The sequence below is a fragment of the Mytilus trossulus genome, chromosome 9 (assembly GCF_036588685.1).
Source record: "Mytilus trossulus isolate FHL-02 chromosome 9, PNRI_Mtr1.1.1.hap1, whole genome shotgun sequence".
In the NCBI taxonomy this organism is placed as follows: Eukaryota; Metazoa; Mollusca; class Bivalvia; order Mytilida; family Mytilidae; genus Mytilus; species Mytilus trossulus.
In genome coordinates, this window is record NC_086381.1 from 53,099,912 (window position 1) to 53,123,815 (window position 23,904).

Genomic DNA, 23,904 nt, shown 5'->3' on the forward strand with positions numbered 1-23,904 from the left:
GGTCACCTGAAGCATGACTAGAGCGGCCCCCCTTAGGTCAGTCAGTGCCCCCCCCCCCCCCCCCCTTATGAAAAGTTCTGGATCCCCCACTGATAGTAAGCAAGTATATATCATCTGTTTGCTCATCCGTCTACAACGTGTACTCTGGCTGTCTCCACAAATAAAAATTTACAGCCAAAATAATACTAAAAGTTATGTTAAAAAGTTGTTTATCACCAAAAAAACAACCAATCCAATTTAAACAAGATGTTCCTCAAATAATACCTTTTGTAAAATTATTCTTTTAAAATAACACCTTGGTTACAAACCAAAATCAGCTAAAATGACAAAAAATGCAAAAAATATATTTCTAACTTATTAACTTCATAAAGTCCTCTGCATTAGCGCACCCTTGTCACATATCTTAAAGATATTAAAATTAACATGAAAAAAAAGGTTGAAAGGGGATACATGAAGTGCAGACCATACACCTTATCCCTATTTGTCCTCCATTACTGGATATCACACAGGTTCCCGTAAAATTTTGACGTCTAAGTGTACACTAGAGAGGCATTTGCTATGGTAAGGTATTTGAAACTTTTTACCAAAAAAAACCCAAATCAGTAAAAATTTTGCTATGAAATTTAGTGAGAAAATTTACATCGGCAGATTTGATTGCATCAACTACATGTACAAAGTAACTTATAAAAGGAGTAGGTCCGGTAAGGACTCATTTTGGTATAAAATTTCAGTTTCATCTGACGAGAGATTTTGACCACATTTTAAACACTTAAGTGTCTATTTCACTTGATTCAATAAATTTATGTGAAAGATTTTAACTGATTTAGTCATTAAAAACGATCCGATTCAAGCTCAAATATGAAAAATCTCTCAAATATGCCAAAAAACGACACTTTTCAGATGCTTTTTTTTTTTGTCAAAAACGAAAGTGGCCGCATCCGTGTTCATCCACAACCTTTATATATGTTATGTATTATCATGAAATACAACTTACATTTCAATATCAAGGATGAACAGGATCGCGGCCACTTTGGTTTTACATGGAAACCGTCTAAAATTTAACTAAAATGATAGAATTTTGAAGATTTCCGTAATTTAGCATGACTTGATAGTGCTACAACCCGATATTTGTGCATTGTATTGTTAAAAAAACTGCCCATATTTGTGTAGCAGTACCATTTAACTGTCCAATAAATAACTAAAAGTTTACATTTTAACAATTTTGTAAAACTTATTTTTTGGGGCCAAAAAGGGGTCTTACCGGACCTACTCCTTTGAAAGTATCTCAAATCTTAAATAACAAAAATATGGCATAACTATATACATTACAATTTACAAAAAAAATACATTTCAATAATTGAACATTTTTTTTCTTTTCTTTTCTTTCTTTTCTTTTTTTTTTCTTTTTTAGATTCTCCATTCTTAAACTGCTGGAAGTGTTTTGACTAGATATGAGTATAAATGGAAAATAGAAAGAATTTTTGTAATGCCAAATACATAAGTAAACCATCTACTTCCAATCTTGTTGAAAATGGAGAATCTTTACAATTTTTTTTTTTTTTGTAAAAAAATTATAAATATTTTTTCGAGCATACCCAAAAATAGTCTGAATTACATTCTTTACTGTTGCAGTTATATAACACTACCATCTTATGCAGCCACAGTTATCTGAAAAAGAAATATATATTACTCATAAACATTAAAATAATATTTAATGCAAAACAATTATAATGAGTATAGAACATTTCTTTTTCTTTTGTTATAAAGTGATTTGTTGACATAAATTTTATCATTGTAACATTGTTTTAAAGTATATCAGGCTATTAACATACTTGATTGAATAAACATTTTGAACTACACAATATAGGTTTTGCTCATTGTTGAAAGCATAGGGTGAAATTTAGTTGCATCCACATCATTTGGTATCTGGTCAATAGATGTCTCATTGGCATACATACCACACTTATATGTTTTCATATATGGGGACAACTGAAGATAACAAAAAAACTGAAATCCCAAGATTACACATTATACATTTGACATTAATATGCAAGATTTACATCTTTGCCCGACAAAAATATTGGGCTTTATATTGCTCTTGGATGAAAAGTGCATAAATCTATGTATTGATCCTTACCATAAAAGTCCGCTCCAATGCCCACTCCCAGCTTCAATCCTTACAGACAAGCTGTGATGCTAACCTGAAAAATAAAATAATTCATTCAAAACTTTTTAAAAGGTTCTTTGTTGGTAATATGTATGTATATTGAAAAGATTGAATGATTGGTTGTTGGTTGCTTAAGGTCCGGTGGCAAATCATTAAATAGAAATGGTCATAAATGTTAAATATATATATGTCATGAACACATGGATGACAGCAGGCCAACAAGCCAACACGATTTTATGTAAACAATTCAGATCCTAAACTTTACTCTTTTTTGGTTACTGTTATAGTAATAAGAACAGATTCCTGTAAAACATCTTTTAAGTGTTCAAATCTTGTTTTCCCATTAAACATTTATAATATTTTAGAGTTTTCCAACACAGGACTAGGGTTTTTTGTGTGCCTGTCCCAAGTTAGGAGCCTGTAATTCAGTGGTTGTTGTTTGTTTATGTGTTACATAAATGTTTTTCTTTCATTTTTTTTTTAAATAAATAAGGTTGTTAGTTTTCTCTTTTGAATTGTTTTACATTGTCTTATCAGGGCCTTTTATAGGTGATTATGCGGTATGGGCTAGCTCATTGTTGAAGAACGCCAGGTGACCTATAGTTGTTAATGTCTGTCATTTTGGTCTCTTTTGGACAGTTGTCTCATTGGCAATCATAACACATCTTCTTTTTTATATACTAACATACTGGTACATACCTTTGTATTAGCTGTATTAGACCACCAAGTCTTATTCCCACACCTTGAAAACGTATCACAGAAGAACCTAAATGAAATCATAATCAACACATTATACATTTTGTAAATTAATTTCTCTAATTCTATGGAAATTTATCCCTTTCCGAACCCATTGTATAAAAAAATTTAATCAACTTGTGGTTGTTGGTGATCTCTTAAGATCATTGGATGATTTTAAGGTTCATGACCTTTTTAGCTAACTGTATGAATAAAAATTTGATAACAGGTGTTAATAAAATTGACAACTTCTTGCAATGTGAAAGGCACTTGAAGGGGATTTTCGGTTAACAAAAAAAGAAAATGTCTTTTTAATCATTAGAGAAACAGATTCTTACATAGTTACTCGTGGATTATCGGATTTATCCAATCTCGATAGTTAAATTATAAATTTTAAAGTCCTCGCCGAGGCGGCTCGGACTTTAAAATTGATAATTTAACTACTGTAAATTCAGAAATCATTGCGTGCATTTATTATTGCGATTCTGTCAATTTACACTTGAATGCGATTCTAATTTTTACGATTTTGAGAAAAGCCATGCTTAATTCAGTTAAAATATTACAAAATGCGAGTTTTAATTATTGCGTTTACAACTCAGACGCATTATTCGCAATAATAAAAACCTCGCAATTTTCTGAATTTACAGTATCTCGATTTGATAAATCCGATAATCCACTGGTATCAATGTAAGAATCTATATTTATCTGTAACCTATAATTTACAAAATATTGTTCAGATTTCTTAAAACGGGTAGACAGTTGTTATAAATCTTTTTTTTTAAATCAATAGAAAAGATAGAAAAGTTTTTAAAAAAAAACTTACATTTAAATTTAACTGCATAAAAAAAATTCTGAATATTTTACAGTTATCTCCCATTAAGGATGTTTGCTTGTCATGATTTGGATTTTTATGTCAGATTTTCGAAATCCTCTGGTTTTATCCATTTGAATGCATTAAAAAAAATTTGCCCATGAACCCCCATTTTTCTTTTCATAACTCTTTTACATGGATAATTATACGCCATTTCTAAAAGTTTTATAAAATTTTATTTATTCTTTAATAGTTTTTGAGAACTTTAGCAGGTCAATGATAAGGCTATGAAAAATCAAGAGAATTCATTTTCCCGCCAAAATTTCAATGGCTTATATCTCGAAAATAAGCACATTGACCCCTATATTTTTTTTGCTTTTCTGCTTTGTCAATTAATCCCCTATCAATATATGCTAGTTTTAAGAAAAGTTATTTATTTTGAAACTGATCAGCAAACTTCCTTAAATGCAAAATTGTGTTTAAATTGTACTGGTCTTTTCTTGAAATTTACTGACTATTTCAAGGATTTACTATTGATATTTTAATAGTAAATCTTGTTCATGTTTCTTGTATCTATAAATACTAAAATGGTAAATTAATTCATCAATGATGTTTTAAAAGCAGTATTTCAGAAGGGTCTGTTATCTTAAAAGATTTGGCTAAAATAGACTTGCCTTTTCTATTTTCTTGGTAAAGCCTCAGACTTGGTTGAAGATTTAATTGACCATCTTCGTAAGAGCTGCTATCCTGGCTGATAAGGTGGTTCTTCTCAATATCTTATTGTCAATCTATGTTGTGTCCATTTGGTTTTAGAAAATAACATAACATACATAAAAGTATCAGATATACTTTCAATTAATAAACTTTTAAACAAAAATTCATGTAATTATTTTAAGTGATACATAATTTTTCCTACCCAAAATTTCTATATCTAGAAAACATCTGACATGTAATAAATATATGCATAAACATGAGTATTCCCATAAATAAAAATCTAACATTGAGGGAATTTCAAGTATTTGAAGTTAAACACAGTACAATAAATTACCTCCCTTTGACATAAATTTCACCCTGTTAGAACTCTAAATCTTTGTTTTACATAACAAAACAAAACAAAAATAGTGTACTGGTAATCAAAATAAAAAAAATAAGTAAATTACAAATATTCAACATATTTCAATAACATTTTTAGTGCAGATGGAGTAATGGTGGCTGAATGGTCAAAGTAGTTCAACTACTGTTTCACTAGTTTGTCAACTCTCTGAACCCTCACATTCGTTGGAGGATCCACCAGGGGGTTCTGGGGGTTGGAATTCCCCCTTTTTTGGCCTATCAATGCATTTGAATGGGGACATATAGTTAGAACTCCCCTTTGTCCTTAGTTCTTCAACTATGCTCCTTGTAAAATATTCTTAAAAAAATACACCCTTTGTTATGAACTCAGCTAAACATGACAAAGGTGAAAAATATATTACAATTTGCTAAAATGAAGTTTGTAAAGGTTCTGTAGAACACAGTGTCTAGCCAACTTCTGCTGTTAATCTCAGGCTCAACAAAAAAGAGGGAAAATATCAATAGAATATTCCTTCTCCATACTATCATTCGATTGTAAGAAACTTCTGTCCAAGTTTGGTAGAAATCCACCTAAGGGGAATCCAGCCCCTCCCCTTTTCCCGTGAAAAAAATGGTTGATTATATAGGGAATCATTGAAGCATGACTAGAGAGTCCCTCCCCCCCCTTTTGTGAAAAGTTCTGGATCTTTTGAATTTAATAAATGTTTGCAGACTGTAAATAATAATAACTGGAAATAAAACCAAGTCCATTTATAAGTAAAATACAGATAAACAGGTACACATTTTCCTTCAAAAAATTGAAAAACTTTAACCACAGAGTGAATATATTGTTTCCTGGCAGAAAGTCCAGTTATAAGTAAAAATTGATTTTTTTTTTAAATTACAAAATTTACTTCTAGATATTATCTTATGGTCATAAACAATGCTTCTGTCCAAGTTTTGTAAAAATCCAGGATAGTTTAAGAAAATAACTACAGAGTGAATATTTATGACCGCTGCAGCAGCCAAAAGGATGAAGAATTGCTATTTCTTGCTTTTTCAACTACATTTGAAGGCCTGACAAAAAGTGAAATAAATAACCAGCAAAATGCATAGTATTTATTTTTATTCCAATGGTCTATAAAAGATTCATCTATGATAATTCTTATAATAATACTTCAGGGATTGTTGGAGTAATTAAACTATATTGGCATGTTTTAATTTCTACAGCACTTTCATCAGAATAAAAACTTAGTGACAAAAGAGTACAAAATGGTGAAGTGATAATTTGCACTTAATAATTAATGTCAACAGGGGGAATAATAATAAATAAAAAAATAAAAGAAGATATGAAAGTAAACTTTAAAAGAATGTTAAATAAAATTTGTTGAATAGTATTTGATCAAATTTTGCAGAGGTACATGCTTCCAATTGGCTTCGCTCAGAGTTACTGCCTCTAATTGGGACCACTCTGCCAAGGGTACTGCTTCTAATTAGGTTAAGCAGACAGAGGTGTATATGTACTGCTTCCAATCAGCTTCGCAACAAGACAGAGGGTATGTACTCCCAATTAGCTTCACTAAGAGGTACATGCTTCCAATTGGCTTCGCTCAGACAAACGTACTTCTTTCAGTGTTGAAATGGTACGTTAAGCAAGTCTGTACTACATCCAGTGTAGTAAATAGTACATAATTGCAAGTCAAATGTCGTCCAAATTTACAAAAACATATTTTATTTAACATTCTTGATTAGTTAATTTTCACAACTACCTTCACACCCTATTTATAATTTGTTCTGGTGGTGACATTGTGAAATATAAATTATCACTACAGAATTCTGTACTCTCCTGTATTTTCAATCCTGATGAAGGTGCCATACAAACCAAAATATGTCTTATTAAATCACTGTAGCAATCCCTAAAGTCTTGTTCTTATAAAACATTTAACTCTGTGTTTTATCGAAACCCTACCCTGCATACATGATCCCTGGATCCACTTTACAGATTACTATATGTAATTGGAGTTTTGGATGGAAGACAAAGAAGGGCACATTTTCCTCTTTAACATATTATTACAAATTAAACAAAGAAAAATCTTATTTTGCAGGTTCCTTTAGCTTATGTTTGTGGGATCTAAAAATTGAAAAAAATGCATTTATAGACCTTGACGAACCAGAAAAATATATCACACACTCTGCATACAGTATTAACTACTATCAATTTTTTTTTAACCTTTTAAAGTAAATTCCTCCAAATAATTTAAGCAATAAATAATTGGTTGTCCAGGGGAAGGAGGGACTTTTCAAATTACACCAGAAAAAAAATGTTTAAATATTTTGAATCTTGATAAATTTGTAAGGGTTCCACGGAACCCAGTGTCTCTCCTACTTTTGCTGTTAAATGCAGACTCAACAAAAATGAGGAAAAAGCTTAAGTCAAGCTTATGCAAGTAAATTACTAAATATATTTGAGTTGGGATAGAATCTTTATCAGGACTACAGGATCGGCTGTTTTTAAGCTAAGGATTTCGGGATTGACCCTTTCAGCATCCAAGAATTATTTTTTTCCAATTTTGGGACCTCAGGACCATGTTTTTAAGCATCATGGGTTTCGGGATCAGGACCCTTCCTTTGTGGACGCCGGCATACCAAGCCAATAACAGAATGTAGGTTTCCTATGTCTCTCTTTTTCGACTAAAGTCGAAGGCTGAACAAAAACCTTTCAATAATTGAACATTTTTTCTTTTTTTTTTTAGATTCTCCATTCTTAAACTACTTGAAGTGTTTTCTCCAGATATAAGTATGAACAAAAAATAGTATTTTTTTAAATTTCAAAGATTTATCAACCAACAACTTCCAATCTTTTTGAAAATGGAGAACCTGTACATATTTTTTTTCTTTATATGGTAAAAATTATATACATTTTCTCAAACATATAAAAAATAGTCTGAATTACATTCTATGCTGTTACAGTAAAATCACATAGCCCTTTTAAGCAGTCACAGTTACCTGAAAAAGAAATATACAGAATTAATCGTAATATCTAAAATTTGAAACAATATCAAATGTAAAATAATAAATAACTGGTCATTAAAATCATGATTCATAAAACATTTCTTACTTTGTTTAAGGAGGCTTGCGGGTATAAAAAATTCAGCAAAAATTAAACATTTTTTTCATTAAATTTTTTATTTATTACACTATTAGTTATTACTTTATAATTTGGTAAAAAAAATCACCCAGAAAAATAATTCTTGTTTGGCCAAAGATGACTTTAAAAATGTTAACTTCATTGACAAAGCTCCAAATTATCTCCCTTTGGTGCAAATATGTCATTTTTTTATGTTTAAATTAAAATATCTTTGATAACTTACTCATCTGTGACCTATATTTTTTATTATTGTTTTCAAACAAGCTGTACATAAACTAAATAATTGTAAAATTTAAGCGATTTCTGTAATTTAGTTCTTTTTATATTTCGATATTACCAATATTTCTTAGTTCAACAGAACTAAAAGGACATTAACAAAAATGTATGGTTCTTACGGAGGCAGATTGTGAGTTTAAATGAATGGTGACCCCATATTTTTATTTTATATTTATATTAGGTATAAGATAAAGTTTAATCATAGAAGAAATAGCAAAATCCTATATAAGAAAAAAAAAGTTGATTTAGACCCGCAAGCACCCTTTAAGTGATTTGCTGAAACATTTAAATTCCAGTCTTTATTAGCAGAAAAGGATGAAAAACAAGTCAATGATTTATGTCTAACATATTTCTTATTTTGCATTTTGTTATATTTGTTTTGGTTCTTACCATAAAAGTCAGCTCTAATGCCCACTCCCAGCTTCAATCCTTACAGACAAGCTGTGATGCTAACCTGAAAAATAAAATAATTAGTCATTCAAGATTGTTTAAAAGGATAATTTTTGGTATACTGTATGTATATTCCATATTTTGAATGATTGATTCATTTGATTTTTGGTTGATAAATGTCCAGTGGCAAATTAAATTAAGTCTATAACAAGAATGTGTCCTAAGTACACAGATGCCCCACTCGCACTATCATTTTCCATGTTCAATGGACCTTGAAATTGGGTAAAGAATCTAATTTGGCATCAAAATTAGAAAGATAATACATGGAACATGTGTACTAAGTTTCAAGTTGTTAGGTCTTCAACTTCATCAAAAACTACCTTAACCAAAAACTTTAACCTGAAACTCCCACTTTCATTTTCTTTGTTCAGTGGAACGTGAAATTAGGGTCAAAAGTCTAATTTGGCTTTAAAATTAGAAAGATCATATCATAAGCATCAAGTGTACTAAGTTTCAAGTTGATTGGACTTCAGCTTCATCAAAAACTACCTTGACCAAAAACTTTAACCTGAAACTCGCACTTTCATTTTCTATGTTCAGTGGACCGTGAAATTGGGTTCAAATGTCTAATTTGGCTTTAAAATTAAAAAGATCATGTCATAAGCAACAAGTGTACAAAGTTTCAAATTGATTGGACTTCAGCCTCATCAAAAACTACCTTGACCAAAAACTTTAACCTGAAACTTGCACTTTCATTTTCTATGTTCAGTGGACCGTGAAATTGGGGTCAAATGTCCAATTTGGCTTTAAAATTAGAAAGATCATATCATAAGCAACAAGTGTACTAAGTTTCAAATTGATTGGAGTTCAGCTTCATCAAAAACTACTTGACCAAAAACTTTAACCTGAAACCAGGAGTGGGACGAACAAACGGACGAACGAACGGAGGCACAGACCAGAAAACATAATGCCCCTCTACTATCGTAGGTGGGGCATAAAAATGTAATAGAAGTTGGAAACAGCAAACCAGCATCCCAACAAATGTTTACATAATCAAATCAGATATTTAAATTTACTCCTTTTAAAAAAGGCAATTAAAGAAAGCAAAGATTCTAACCAAACTCTGACACACCTTCATGCTTAGAGCACATGCTCAAATACATTTTATAATACTTTTTCTTTTTTAAAAACAGGACTAAAATACTGGTTCATACCTTCGTATTAGTTGTATTAGACCACCAAGTCTTATTCCCACACAATGAACACATATCGCAGAAGAACCTAAAAAGAATTAAAAAGACTTTATGATTTCTTACAAAATGTACAAAATTATAAGTATTAACACAACCTTGTAAGATAAAGACGTTACGCACGATATTGCGTCCCAATTGGTAACGTCAAAATTTGACGTTTTATGTCAGTAATCGAGTATACTTTGTTCGTTTTGTTTGTAATCATTTTTGATCGATATGGATACTTCAAAGTCTTGAATATGTATGAAATATTTGCTACTGGTAGATACGCAAGCAAATGAACTTTTAGGACTTTTGATTTGGCTTGTGTTGTATTTTTCTTTATATTTATTGTAACTTTCATTGGTTTGCTCTTTTCTTTTTAGTTTCTTAATCTCTTTACACTATTTAATTCTCTCTGTCTCAGATTTGAAATTCTTCTTTTCTGGAATTAATTTTTTACCTATTTATTGAAAAATTACCATATGTTTTTTTTTATATTAGATAATTATTCATTTTCTATTTGATTATAACTACTTTTATATATTGCAGTTCTTATCGTGGTTTCTATGATTCTATCTATTTTCGATATTTGTAATTTGGTTGTTTTTTTTTGTCCTCTGATCTTAAAACATGAAATCGAACCGTACTTGTTATTTAAAAACAATGAAATATCGTTCATATATCATATGATACATGTAATACGAACTGCTTTCAAATTCGATGGCCTAGGGGGGTGATTGGCCTAATGAGTTCATATTAAGTGATAAAAAGCATGGTAATTTTAAGATACGCTCGTCACGAGATTGGTTCGACTCCGATCCTAATCGACAGTTATTGCAACTATTTTTACTTAAGGTCGCCTGATGTCCGGCTTCTCCTACCTTTGATGACAGGTCAATAAAATACAACAAATGTCACTTATACTGTAGTGGTGTTTAACAACAAAACAAAGAACAAACTTTTAGAAATAATTTGAAAACACATATATGTATAGCGTCCCGAATCGAAAACGTTCAAAACGTAAGAAAATTGATCAGTGGACAAACTTGCAAGACATTTGATTTGTTAAAAAACGAAGTCATTTCGACATAACAGCTTATCAAAAAGTATGTTATCGTATTGTGGGGTGAGAGCACAATTACGAAAAAGCACTGTTTTATATGCTACAAATTGAATATTAAATATAATGACGTTGAAACTGACAGTGTTTTTGTAAAAAGCGGCGAAATTCGACATTGGACAATCTTGCAAGACAATTTCCCGAAGCCAATGCGTTTTTATTTTTGGTGCGAGTGCTGTAAAATTCCGGATTTGAAATGGTCTATCTAAGCACATTTGTAGGAATAATTTAGGAAAACAAAATTTTATATCATCTGATATTTTAAAAAGCAATAAATTTTGATAACTTACCATTTTCAGAAACCTGACCATGGCGAGGATTATTCATTTTGGAAAAAAAATCAGCTTTTACCTTTCGATCAACACAAAAAACAGCAATGGCGTCATAAATTATATTAGACGTTTATCATTCATGCGAATTTTCGTGGATTTTAAACTTTTTATTATACCACAAAAATTCCCGCAAAAGTTATTTTGCAAATAATTTGTTACGTCTGACACGCATATTTTTGACGTTTTGGTAATATTTGTATCATTATTTGAAACTATTTTAACCACAGAGTGAATATTTGTGGACGCCGCCGCCACCGAAATGTAGGATCGCTTAGTCTCGCTTTTTCAACTAAAGTCGAAGGCTCGACAATAAAGCAGATAACTTGACATAAAAAAAAAAAACAAGTCATAGTTTTTTGTTTGGAATTTAACTTCACAAAAGTGATGTGCAAATTAAACAGTTAATTATATCCATTGAATGAACAAATCTTGCTGTTTATTGTACTTGTCTCCCCTAGAAATTTTAAATATTGATCGAAAATCTTGTTCAAGAAAATGGCAATTCAAATTATAAAACTTGTTAAAATTAATACATCAATGGTGTTCTGCGTACAGAAGATCAGACTGGTGCTGTCATGTTGTCTTAATATGCACTTCTTGTCAAATGTTACCAGAAAATGTATACAAATATTTGGCTTAAATAAACTTACCTTCTTAATTTCTTGGTAAAGCCTGAGACTTGGTTGAAGATTTATTTGACCATCTTCCTTCAAGAGCTGCTATCCTGCCTGCCTTCAAAAGTTTTCCATCATAGTTATTTATGCTAATCAGTCCACTGAATCCATTTTATCTAAGTAATGAAATGTCATTTCCATTGTACATCATTATTAGTCACCAGAATGTTCCAAGGCATCTCACATTATTTTTACAATGGTGGAAACTGGAGAAATTCTCAATTTAAAATACAAATTATTTATGAAATTCATTTAAAAAGTACCAGACATGCATTTTTTTTTTAATTTTATACAAATGTCAGAAAAAAAGTACAGTGTAGGAATATTTATACAAATGTCAGAAAAAAAAGTACAGTGTAGTAATATTTATACAAATGTAAGAAAAAAAGTACAGTGTAGTAATATTTAAACAAATGTCAGAAAAAAAGTACAGTGTAGTAATATTTATACAAATGTAGGAAAAAAAGTACAGTGTAGTAAAATAGCAAACACATTGAATCTACATTTTATAATATTTTGAATTTGAAGCATTTAATCAATAATATCTCATTTTAAGGTTTACTTAACTCATGTACATAGTAGCCAAAATTTGTAAAAGCCTCTATAAATTTGCAAACTCGATGTGAATTCCAAAAGGTATGGGTTAAAAATTATTTATTTTACCTTTGAAGAAAAATTACTTAGTTCCCAAGTCGGGGAAAAAAGTGGACAACTTTTAAAATATTTGAACAATCATTGTGTGAAGTTAAAAATATTGAGATTGAAAACTACAGCAGTTGATTACACAAAATCAGTACCATATTTAAAAATTTCGGAAAACAGTTTTCAAGATCAGAATTAAAGGAAAAATGGGGGGATTTTCCTCAAACAATTCCATATAAGCAGGTACACAACTTCAAAATAGATGCAATAATTCTGTGAAGTTTCAGTGGTACAAGAAAAAGAAGCTGAAATGAAAAAATACAAATATGATGTAAAATGATATTACATGCATCAAGTATGAAAACTTTACATCTAATTAAAATATTAGAAAGAAAGAATTTAGAACTAAAAAAAATGATATAAATACTGATTCTTTATAATAAAAATTAATTTCAATACTTTATAATTCAAATTAATTAATACTTTATATAAATTAAAATTAATTTCAAAATTCAAATGGCACGTAATACTTCAATAAAATAGATTTTTACTTTTTATTTAAGTTTAATACTTGAAAGAAAAATAGTAGCAAAATTTACAATTGAAGAGTTTTTTTTTTTGTTATAGGATTATTTATAAGAGTAATTTTGATTACTTCCAATGACTTTTGTGAGAGAAAAAGAAAAAAACACTGATATCTTAACAATAATGGACTGAGGCAAGGTTACTGCACCTACGGAATCGCTGGTTCCTTAATGCATTATAATTTAATGGCTGGATCTGCCCCTGTGGTTCCTTAAATGGATAAAAACAGGCAATAAACAGACTTACAGGAATCAGCTCTTTTGTGCTACTGGGATTAAAAGAAAACAGATTACTAGTTAAATCTAAAGTAGTCTGATTATCTTTAACTTTTAGTGATTAAATCCCCAAAGTCTGAAACAGGGTCTTATATAAATCTAAAACTGCTTGGTTAACAGAAATGATTGTATGCTGTCGCTTAGGCAAAAATAATCACATATATAATGCCTACCCATGTTAAAACTACAATAAAGTATAGCTTGCAACAATTATGGACTAATGGAACTCTTTTGAACTAATGAGGCAAGTTGGATCCCAGTTAGAGAGTAAAGCTCTCACTATTACTCTTTGTCTGGAGAAATGGTTAAACTCAAGACAATTTAATTTTACAAATTACGATGAGCAATTGTTAAACGGGACTAACAAGTAAAATTAAAACATTGATACCAGTTGTCAATTATGGTCTCATAATAATGAAGTTATCATAAAATATCTGGAATCTGTGAATGAAAACTAATTTAAGTGTTGAAGGTAAGAGATGAAAATTAACCCAAGGTTGAGAAGCTTGAAGCAAAGGGAATTAACTACTGTAAGATATAGGAAATGACTCTTCACTTTGAGATGATGATACTTTCAGATAACTCAAAATAAATTCATCATAAATTTTGTTGGTCATCTCAACAAGATTGATTATCTCCGTTGAGCTGGTACCACAAAAGTGAGAAAAACTATCAAGTTGGGATGACCCATGATAATCTGTATTGCTATTTTGCTTATGATGACTTTGAAATTTACATTGACAATGGCAAGTGCAGCCTTAGTTTCTAGAGATACTTTCCATATCTTTCTACTAAGCTGAGAAAGGAAATTATCAGTAATTCAGTAAAATTATGATAATAATCTATATATCATAGAAATTTATTATTGTTCACAAAATATTAAGACTTGTCCAAGCTTTCCTTTTTTTCAGAATTAACTACCCCTGCGATTATGTTTATAGCTCTATAATAAGTGTTGATTAAACTTCCAAATTCTTTTTTGTATGGCCGAATTTTCGTTATGGCTTGGCTGTTAAAAAAATGTATTTTTACTTCTTTATTATCTTGATAGCGATCACTGCTTTAAAGTTTAAGATGAAGATAACCAGAAATTTTTTTGAAGAAGATTAAGTTTATTTAAAAAAACTTTTGGGATCATTTTCCATTAATTTACGAGAATATGTTATTCTAGTTTTCCATTTCCAATACATCATAGTCTGTCAAATACAATTTAGATTTTGATTGAAGATATATATGAAAATTGTACAGATGCAAAGTTCAATCAGCTTTATTCTCAAACATTAAATTATTTTTTTTATGACTAGAAATATCAAATATTTTTCATTTCAGAATTACATATATAGATTCCATTGAATGGTAAACACACCATCCTAAATACCTCAAAACCAAAGAACAATCCAAAGAACAACTGAAATAAACAGAAGACATAACCAACCATACTCCTAAAACACCAATAAGCAACTTTGTTATATGTTAGTAAAGACACGCAGCGCTCCAAGCATAATGTATTTCTGAAATGATCATTTGATATTTGTTAAGTCTACGCCAAAACTCTGAAGAAAAAAATGTTTTGCTTCCGAACTTTGCATGTACTAGACTATGAGTTTAAATCAATTTCAAGTAATAATGTAATTCTATAATATGACAACTACAATGCATTGAAAATGTAAAAATTTTAGGAAAATTATTATTTTACTATAAATCTTAAATTTTAATTTAAATGTCTTAGGAAAGTTATTTCTTTATAAATCTGAAATTTTAATTTAAATGACATTCTTTTTTTTAAACAAGGACAAAAAAAAAATGCATTTACTTTAAAACCCATTATCTTTTGATTTTGCCATTTGATTAGGGACTTCCCATTTTGACTTTCCCTCAGCATTTAGTTTTTTTTTTGTGAGTTTACTTTTTTTTCACCACAAAAAAGTACTGATAGACCTTTAAGTTTAAGACAATGTTAAAAAAACATTTTAGTCGTTGGATCAAATGACAGTTTGTAGTGGTGAAAATACAGAGAAAATAATCATTACCAGGATATTGAACCTCATCTCAAGTTATTGCAACTATCATCATCTCTGTATTGATAACTTTTAATATTAAATTAACACCCAAAATATAAAGAAGGCTTTATACCCTGGGTTAATCTCCAACTTCTATATTTTGCTTCTTATGTTGTTGCACATCAATAGATTTAACTATTGAAAATTATGGACAAATCTTTTAGTGCAATCATACAGAAAAGTTAGACATGTTTTGAGTACAGGTGCTTGGCTATCATGGATCAGTGGCCGATCCAGGGGGGGCGATTCCAGGGGTTGGAACCCCCCTTTTTTTGAACAGTCAATGCATTTGAATGGGAGCATACAGTTGAACCCCCCTCCCCTTTTACTCTGGGTTGGGAACCCCCTTTTTTAAAATGGCTGGATCCGTGCCTGCAAATGATTATTGGGTTGGCCACTGTTATAAATAAATAATATGAAAACTTTCACAATTAAAAATTGCTCATCATAACCCTGCAGAAATATTAGAAATTTTAATGGTGAACATTTATAACAAATATTAAATAAGACTTTTTCATATTAGGATAACTAATTCAGAAAGTATTTTTAACTTGGGTGTACCACACATTGTACGGACTCAACTTCCCTAATGTAAAATAATATGTATACAAATGACTTCTCTGAGCATGGTCCCTGGGTCTTACTTTACAAATGTATAGCTCAATTGGATCATATAGTTTTTAAGTTCTTTCAAATTAGTAAATTCATTTTATCTGAGTTACCTCCCCTTCACTCTGAAATTACTATTTTTTTTATCATCGTGATTAAGGGGCATAAGGATTTTTTACAGACAGCAAGGTTTATTATTTTTAAAGCCACAGGGATTTCAGTATAAGGACTATTTTTTTGTAGGAATTTGATTTATCCTGATCAGAACTCTGGAATTAATGAGTAATGTTTCTAACGTAGTGATTGAAAGCTTTATTCTTTTACACAAGGTAGCATGCCTTGCTAAAGCCCCTCATAATGCAAGATACCAGTGTTTCATTGAGTAAGACTGAGTCATCATTGTCTTAACCTGACTCACATGATTGTCAAATAACCAATATTTTCTGTGAAAAAAGGTCTATCAATTTAATAAATTTTGGAGTATATTTATTTCAAGTAAAACTTTGCCAAACATGAAGATACTTCAAAATAACAAACAAAGAAAAATATTTTTCAAAAACTATATTTGAAAATTATGTGCCATCTTTATCTTGTCACATTTAAAATTTAAAATTGAAGAAACAATGAACAAAAAAACACCCTTAACTTTATCAATTTGTATATTTGTTAACATATCAATTACTCACCCACTTCTGTCCTGGTAGTAAACAAAACAATCCTTGTAGTACTTCTGTCCTGGGTCACCCAAGTTCATCCCTGGCCTCTGGTTGGGTGTAAGTGTTGTACATTTTTAGTTATCAGTTTAGTGTTTTGTTAAATTTTGTCTTGTCATTTTTTGTGGTTCCAACTTTATGGATCACCTGAGTTCATCCTTGTTCTTTGATTGGGTTGGTGTTGTACGTTTTTTAGTTACTTTTGTGTGTCATTTCTTTTGGTTCCGTCTTCCTAGATCAACTGAGTTCATCCTTGATATTTGATTGGGTTGGTGTTGTACATTTTTTAGTTTGTGTATTGTTTGGTATACTTTTGTCTGTCCTTTCTTTTGGTGCCGACTTCCTGGATCACCTGAGTTCATCCTTGGTCTTTGATTTGATTGGTGTTGTACATTTTTTAGTGTGTGTATTGTTTGGCATACTTTTGTCTGTCCTTTCTTTTGGTTATAGGGTAGTCTGTCTTTCTTCATCCATACTTAAAAAGGTATTTAATTTATTTTTATCTGTGTGTTTTATCCCATTGACATTAATACCACATACCACTTCTTTATGACAAACTTACAAACAGGACCAAAAAAAATTAAAAATACGGTATACCTATATCCTCTGTAAAAACTCTGTAATGGAAACAGATAATAAAGATTAGTGATATGTTAGAGGAAATTTTTGTCAATTCCATTGAAGCAGATCTCTAATCAGTCATATTCAAGGTTTATGACTGAATCTGCCTCTGGCCCCCATCTGTAATAGAAAGAAAATTTATAAATTAGTAGTTTTGGAGAACGTTGGCGTCACTTCTATCAAACAGGCCCTTTAACAATCTCAGAGTAGAATGAGTTTGTTACTATTGTATAGCGTTGCGAGAACTATGCGCTACCCTCCCTAGTCTGCTACAACGGAGTCCATCCAAGGTCTGTGACTGAAACATCCTCCCGGCTGCATCTGTAACAAAAATAAAATTGGAGAACGTTGGCGTCACTTCTATCAAACAGGCCCTTTAACAATCTCAGAGTAGAATGAGTTTGTTACTATTGTATAGCGTTGCGAGAACTATGCGCTACCCTCCCTAGTCTGCTACAACGGAGTCCATCTAAGGTCTGTGACTGAAACATCCTCCTAGCTCCATCTGCAACAAAAAGAAACTTTATAAATTAAATGTCTGTGGTTAACCTTAAAATGAGATAGAAATACATATAAAACATTACATGTTGAAAACAAAAAATAAAATGGACCAACCAACCTTATTTCAATTCTTTGAAGTCACTTTACCCCCTGAAATGAAAAATAAATATTTGTTTTACCTTAGTTATCATTTTCTATATAACAATAAGTACACAATATTTTGACTTACAAGCTTTGAACACTTGGACTTATCAAAAGTTTCCAACTATTGGACCTCGTTGAAACTATTTGACTGCAAGCTTCATCATATTTTGCTGGATTTCCGATGCAGCAATAATGGAGGATTTTGAAAATACCAGCGGGAGTAATTTTTACCCATTGTATCTAGGGTTAACATCAGTGCAAGACGTAGCCTTAGAATTTCAGAATATTTATGAAGTAAATGTTATTGTTGGGTTTCTGCCATTGCGATAGTTGATTTATCACAGCCATTTGTTGTCTGTTGTCTTTTTCAATATAATAAAACACTTACAGACTGGAAATTTGTGGAAAAGTAAGTTTATTGTCCCCGCAGATACAACTACTGCCCTCGGCTACGCCTCAGGACAATAGTTGCACCATGAGGAACAATAAACTTACTATTCTCCATTCATACACAGTTAATATGTATACATTTTTATACAGTTAATAAGTATACATTCTTATACCTCAGTTATCATTTTCTATATAAAATAAGTACACAATATTTTCACCATTTTTCAAATTACAAGCTTTGAACTATTGGCCTTGTCAAATATTTCCAACTATTGGACCTGGGTGAAACCAAGAATTTGTATAGTTAGTCTAACTATACAAATCCTTGGTGAAACTATTTGACCACAAGCCTCATTATGTTTTGCGGAATTTTAAATGCAGCTACGTGATTGGAGGAAATCTTAAGCTAGTGAAAAATGAAAGCATAAAAATTTTAGTTTTGCCTGTGAAAGAATATTTTATAGGGACCAAATTAGTAAGGGATGCTGATTTTTGTGGTTACTTCTTTTTTATATTAAATTTTTAAATTTCTTTCCTTTAAAGATCTAACCATGCTGTATATGTGTACAACCATCCACTACTTTTGATCAATTTAAATGTTGCATGCAATACAGACCAAAATGAGGTTCAATTTTTTACTTGGAAAACAATAATATATCAGCCATGTTTTTTTACCTCAATCTTACAAAATTTACTTAAGTGGCTGCTTAAATCAAATTAATATTACTTCATTATTTCATTTTCGTTAATGTTAAAAAAAAATCCTGTTACCCTTTAAGGGATAGATATTTTAAATGTATATTTTTTTCAAACTTTAAAAAAGAGTGGAAGCTGGCTAAAATAAACAATATAATGAATTGTTTTTTATAACCTGTTCAACCTCAAAGAAACAGATATTCTTTCCTCAGGGTGTCATAATAGCTTAGCTTTTTAAATTTGTTCGTTAATTTTGTTGAGAAATAGTGACAACCTCTTTGTCCAAAAAGTTTACTCTAGAACATAAACCCTCAGCCTTGCTATCAAAAGTAAAAACATTAACTTAATGGGAAATTGAAATCAAATCTTTTCAAGATTTGGAATATATAAGCTGGGTTTTGATCAAACTCATTTTAACTCTGCAGACACTAAAAATAAGTCTTCAGTCAAAGTCAATCAGATGTCTGACAGTTATAAAGCACTGAACATTTATATGAAACATAGGAATATAAGTTTCTATGTGAGACCTCATATAAGAGGTCAAAGCACTTAAAACTACCAACAATGATAGAGTGCTTTCCACGTCTTCAAACCCGGTCGCCAATGGTGCATTAAACTCTATTGAGTACCGGTAATTATTTGTCAGAAGTCTCTGTGCATCGGTCAAAGTGCTGGTGAATTAGTCTCTGCAGAATAGAAATAAGTAAAATCTCTTTTTAAATAAAAATTCTTTTTTAAAACTTGAATATTAACATTATTAAATGATATTATGAAGTAGGATACATATTTGACATGTTAGTGTGATGATGAGGGTCACCATGCTGTGATGTTTTGTTAGAATAGTATCCTACATCATTGCCTTAATTTTGTGGAAAATAAAGAAAAAAAGTGTAGAAGTATTAAAGCATTAGGCAAAGGATCATGTTATACAGCGGCAAATCCAGAAATTTTCATAAGTGGGGGCCCATTGACTGTCTATGAGGGGGCCCACTCCAGCCACACTTCAGTGATTCCCTATATAACCAACCAATTTTTTTCCAGAAAAAGGGGGGGGGGGACACCTGCCCGCCCCTAAACCTCCTCTGTTTTATAACCAATTTCTGTAATTTTACTCTTCAGTTATTAATTATTACCAATAGGAACAACTGAGAGAAGAAATTCAGTTTCTTTTAAAAATGAAATTTTGCTTCATTTAAAAACACATAAGAAAAAGATATCAAAGTTACCTCCCATTTATAAAAGGTAATTTTCATCAAAACAACTTCCATTCACTTGTAAAAATTTAAATAAATTAAAGTACCAGAGCAATTGAAAAATTAACAAAGTTAAAGGCCAATGACAAAGTATTTAAAAAAATTAACAGGATTGAAAGTTTTCTCTTGGTGTCCTCTCATAGATTTTCAAAAAATGTTAAGTTGCATCTGGTAGTTTTGTTTAGCAAATCTAAACTTTGAAGCTGTTCAAAAAAATAATTCTGCTTGAAATTTATTTTTGATTTAGCCATTGCACTAGTTTTAATATCAGCAGGTCTAAATATTTCAGCATTCTTCAATTCATTTCTAAGGGTGGGATTTGAGATATGAAAAAATACTTTTGTTGGGTTGCTGCTTCATTGTTGTATACCTGCATCCCCCTTTTTTTCCTAATGAGGATCAAAGAAAAAGATTATAGTGTCCTGATGCATAATTTTTAACCAACAAAAAATTACTTACCATGTATAATGATAGACTAGGTTCTTACCCCCACTCTTTGGTAACTTCAAAGATGGATATCTTACTGTACACATGGCTTACTCTTTAAGGTCATTGCTCAATTTTTGGGTTCCTGAAAAATATCGTTTTTGTATATAATATTTGAAAGAGTGGAAACTAATATATTATTTCTGGTTCTTTAAAAAATAGTTCAATCTAAGACAGTCATCATGGTCCTATGTTTTCTTTGATGCATCTCCTTTAATCATTGCTATTTTCACTTAAATTCACTGTAAATTAAGAAAGTATTGGGATGTTTTTATTTATACAGGATTTTCTCAATGTCACAAAAAATAAAATTGCATTTTAGTCTAAAATGACAAATTCGCAATAATAAATGCATGCAACAATTTCTGAATTTAAAGTACATTTATATTTATCTCAAAAAGATATTAATATTGTCCTGTGAACATAACTGATAAAAAAAAATGTGCATGCAAGTATCATTAACTTTGATTATGGTTATTGTTTCAAGACCAATGGCTGTTGATAAACGGAATTTGTCTCAATAGCAATCATACCACATAACCTTATTAATACCAGTATTGTTTATACATTTGTTTTTTCTTTCTGTTCAGATTTGATAGCTTATAGGTCCAACCTCTGTAAATATAGACAATGCAATTTCCAAAAGGAACTCCTTTTAAGGAGTCTTACTTTTTTACTCTGTCAAGCGAGACAACAAAAATCATATCCTGGATTCTTAAGTTCATATGCACTATTATTCTTTACAAAGTTCATATCATAGGGCTGTGCAACATATTTTCAACATGTTATATGCCTTTCAAAGCCTTTTTAATAAGCAAGGTAATTAATATTGTACTTAAAAAAAAATCTTCAATTTTTTAAAAGTGAAGATAGGAAATGTATAATCAACCAATATATACCTAATAGATGAACGCAACTGGCCGATCCTTTTACATTGTGGTATATACTATGCAGCCTAGGTTTCTGTAGGTGTTCTTTATATTGTACATCCTAGGTTATCTGTAGGTCTTCTTTAAGTTTCTGTGGTTTAACAATTCATCAAGATGAGAGGGTTGTGGATAGTCTTGTAAATTCTCTGAAATACAAAATTAAATTTACTTTTCCATACATATATAGATGCCTTTTTCAGCTGCAATGGTTTTTCTGTGATCAATTTGTAATATTTTCAAAATCATACACAAAAACATTATTATGATTGGTAACCATAAAAAAATCTTAAAAATGGAAATTAATCAATGATGTAATATTGTTGTTTTTTTGGTGTACAAAAGAGGGACAAAAGATACCAGAGGGACAGTCAAACTCATAAATCTAAAATAAACTGACAACGCCATGGCTAAAAATGAAAAAGACAAACAGAAAAACAAGAGTACACATGATACAACATAGAAAACTGAATAAGCAACATGAACCCCACAAAAAACAAGGGGTGATCTCAGATTACCCATAGTCCTTAGATTCTGAAAATGAAAATTACATTTGTTACGTAAACACAGCCAACTTTGCCAAATGATTAACTAATACGGGGACCTATAGGAAATATTTGTGTGTCATTTTGGTCTCTTGTGGAGAGTTGTCTCATTTGCAATGAAACCACATCTTCCTTTATTTTTTTATATAAAACCAAAGGAAATAACATATAATAAGCTTTCAAAATCGATACCATGGTCCCAATTAATTATACTAGTAGTAAACTCGAGGAGATGATGTTTATAACCTTGTTTATATAATTAAATGTCTTTTACTGACCATTGTGGCATTTTAAATAGCTACTGAAAGTACAATTTCTTTTAGAAAATATCGACTTTAAATAGTTGAAATGATAACTTTTTTTTAGTGGGAACTCACTTTTGTCCTGACTGTATATACTCTGAGTCTGGCATTGTTGAAAATCTATATAATGGCTATAGTGTCTGGTTTTCCCATCTAATACCAATTAAAATGACTCCAAGTTCCTAGAATCAGAGAACTGAAAAGGAACATTTAATATTAAAACAAGTAAAAAATGTTACACTTCTCAAATAAATAAACCAACATGAAGAAATGGTTGAGTTATCATTGTGTTTCCATCTAACCTAGTTATATATGAAAAATTTGTGAAATCTTTAATTCCTAATTTTTCTTGAACTAAAGTTTGAAATCAAGAACAGAATACATTAAAAAAATAATTATTACTACATTAAATACCTTAAACTTGTCATGAAACTTTAAACTTTTGTATGTCTTCAAATTTTTTTAGGAACTAATGCAAGTCTTTGTCCATGTAAAGATCAAACTAATTTGAATTCAAATTCTAACATGTTAGTCACATGATCATACCTACAGGTAAAAATCTTTTAACTTGAAATCTACTCACTTCATACTTGAGTAACTGGCTAGGAAATGAAACCTTACACAAGGTGTTTCACAAAATATGTAACAGAAATTTGATCAGATGATAAAGCATTCCACTAAGGCAGAAACCATTAGATTTAGGGGGGAGGGGGGGGGGGCTATGTTTTTTTTTCTGGACAATTTTTTTTTTCCGCCTATGGCGAAAAACAATCTATTTTTGGGGGGGCTATGGTTTTTTTTCTGGACAATTTTTTTTTCCGCCTATGGCGAAAAACAATCTATTTTTTTTCGCGACAAGTCGAAAACAATTTTTTTCTTTCAATTTTAGCATTACATATAGTGGCAGCTGAGGGTGAAACAAACAATTTCTTTTTCTCAGAATCCAAAACAAATTATTTTTTTCTCCAAAAACTTGAAACAAACTTTTTTTCCCAGAAAATCAAATGGTATGGTTGCTGCCTAAAGGGCAAATGGACAGTAAAATTTAACCACTCCAATAACCTGCCTAATTTGGGAAAAAATTTGCATGATATTGTCTACTGCATTTACATGAATACATATCTATAAAACACTGATAATTTGGTTAACTTGAAGTTAAATAAAAAACGTTTTTTACAATATGAACAAAGTTAATTTTGGCCCCTTTTGTTTACC

General features: G+C 30.6%; 3 long non-coding RNA genes across 4 annotated transcripts; all 3 read right to left on the bottom strand.

Annotated features, from left to right (window-relative positions):
- Positions 1-1,030: 1,030 nt before the first annotated feature.
- LOC134683995 (uncharacterized) lies at positions 1,031-2,935 on the bottom strand. The gene is made up of 3 exons (XR_010101134.1): positions 2,867-2,935; positions 2,138-2,201; positions 1,031-1,668 (listed from the first exon to the last, which is right to left on the bottom strand). It is a non-coding gene; the product is annotated as an uncharacterized LOC134683995 (long non-coding RNA).
- A 2,962-nt stretch (positions 2,936-5,897) lies between these two features.
- Positions 5,898-12,280, bottom strand: LOC134683113 (uncharacterized). Its single transcript, XR_010100950.1, has 4 exons — positions 11,918-12,280; positions 9,795-9,861; positions 8,581-8,644; positions 5,898-7,772 (listed from the first exon to the last, which is right to left on the bottom strand). It is a non-coding gene; the product is annotated as an uncharacterized LOC134683113 (long non-coding RNA).
- Positions 12,281-16,423: 4,143 nt separating this feature from the next.
- LOC134683996 (uncharacterized) lies at positions 16,424-23,226 on the bottom strand. 2 transcript variants are annotated; one of them, XR_010101135.1, is made up of 6 exons: positions 23,104-23,226; positions 22,765-22,885; positions 21,816-21,991; positions 20,890-21,001; positions 18,066-18,097; positions 16,424-17,442 (listed from the first exon to the last, which is right to left on the bottom strand). It is a non-coding gene; the product is annotated as an uncharacterized LOC134683996 (long non-coding RNA). The 2 variants fall into 2 exon arrangements; XR_010101136.1 differs by lacking the exon at positions 18,066-18,097.
- Between the last annotated feature and the right edge of the window lie 678 nt (positions 23,227-23,904).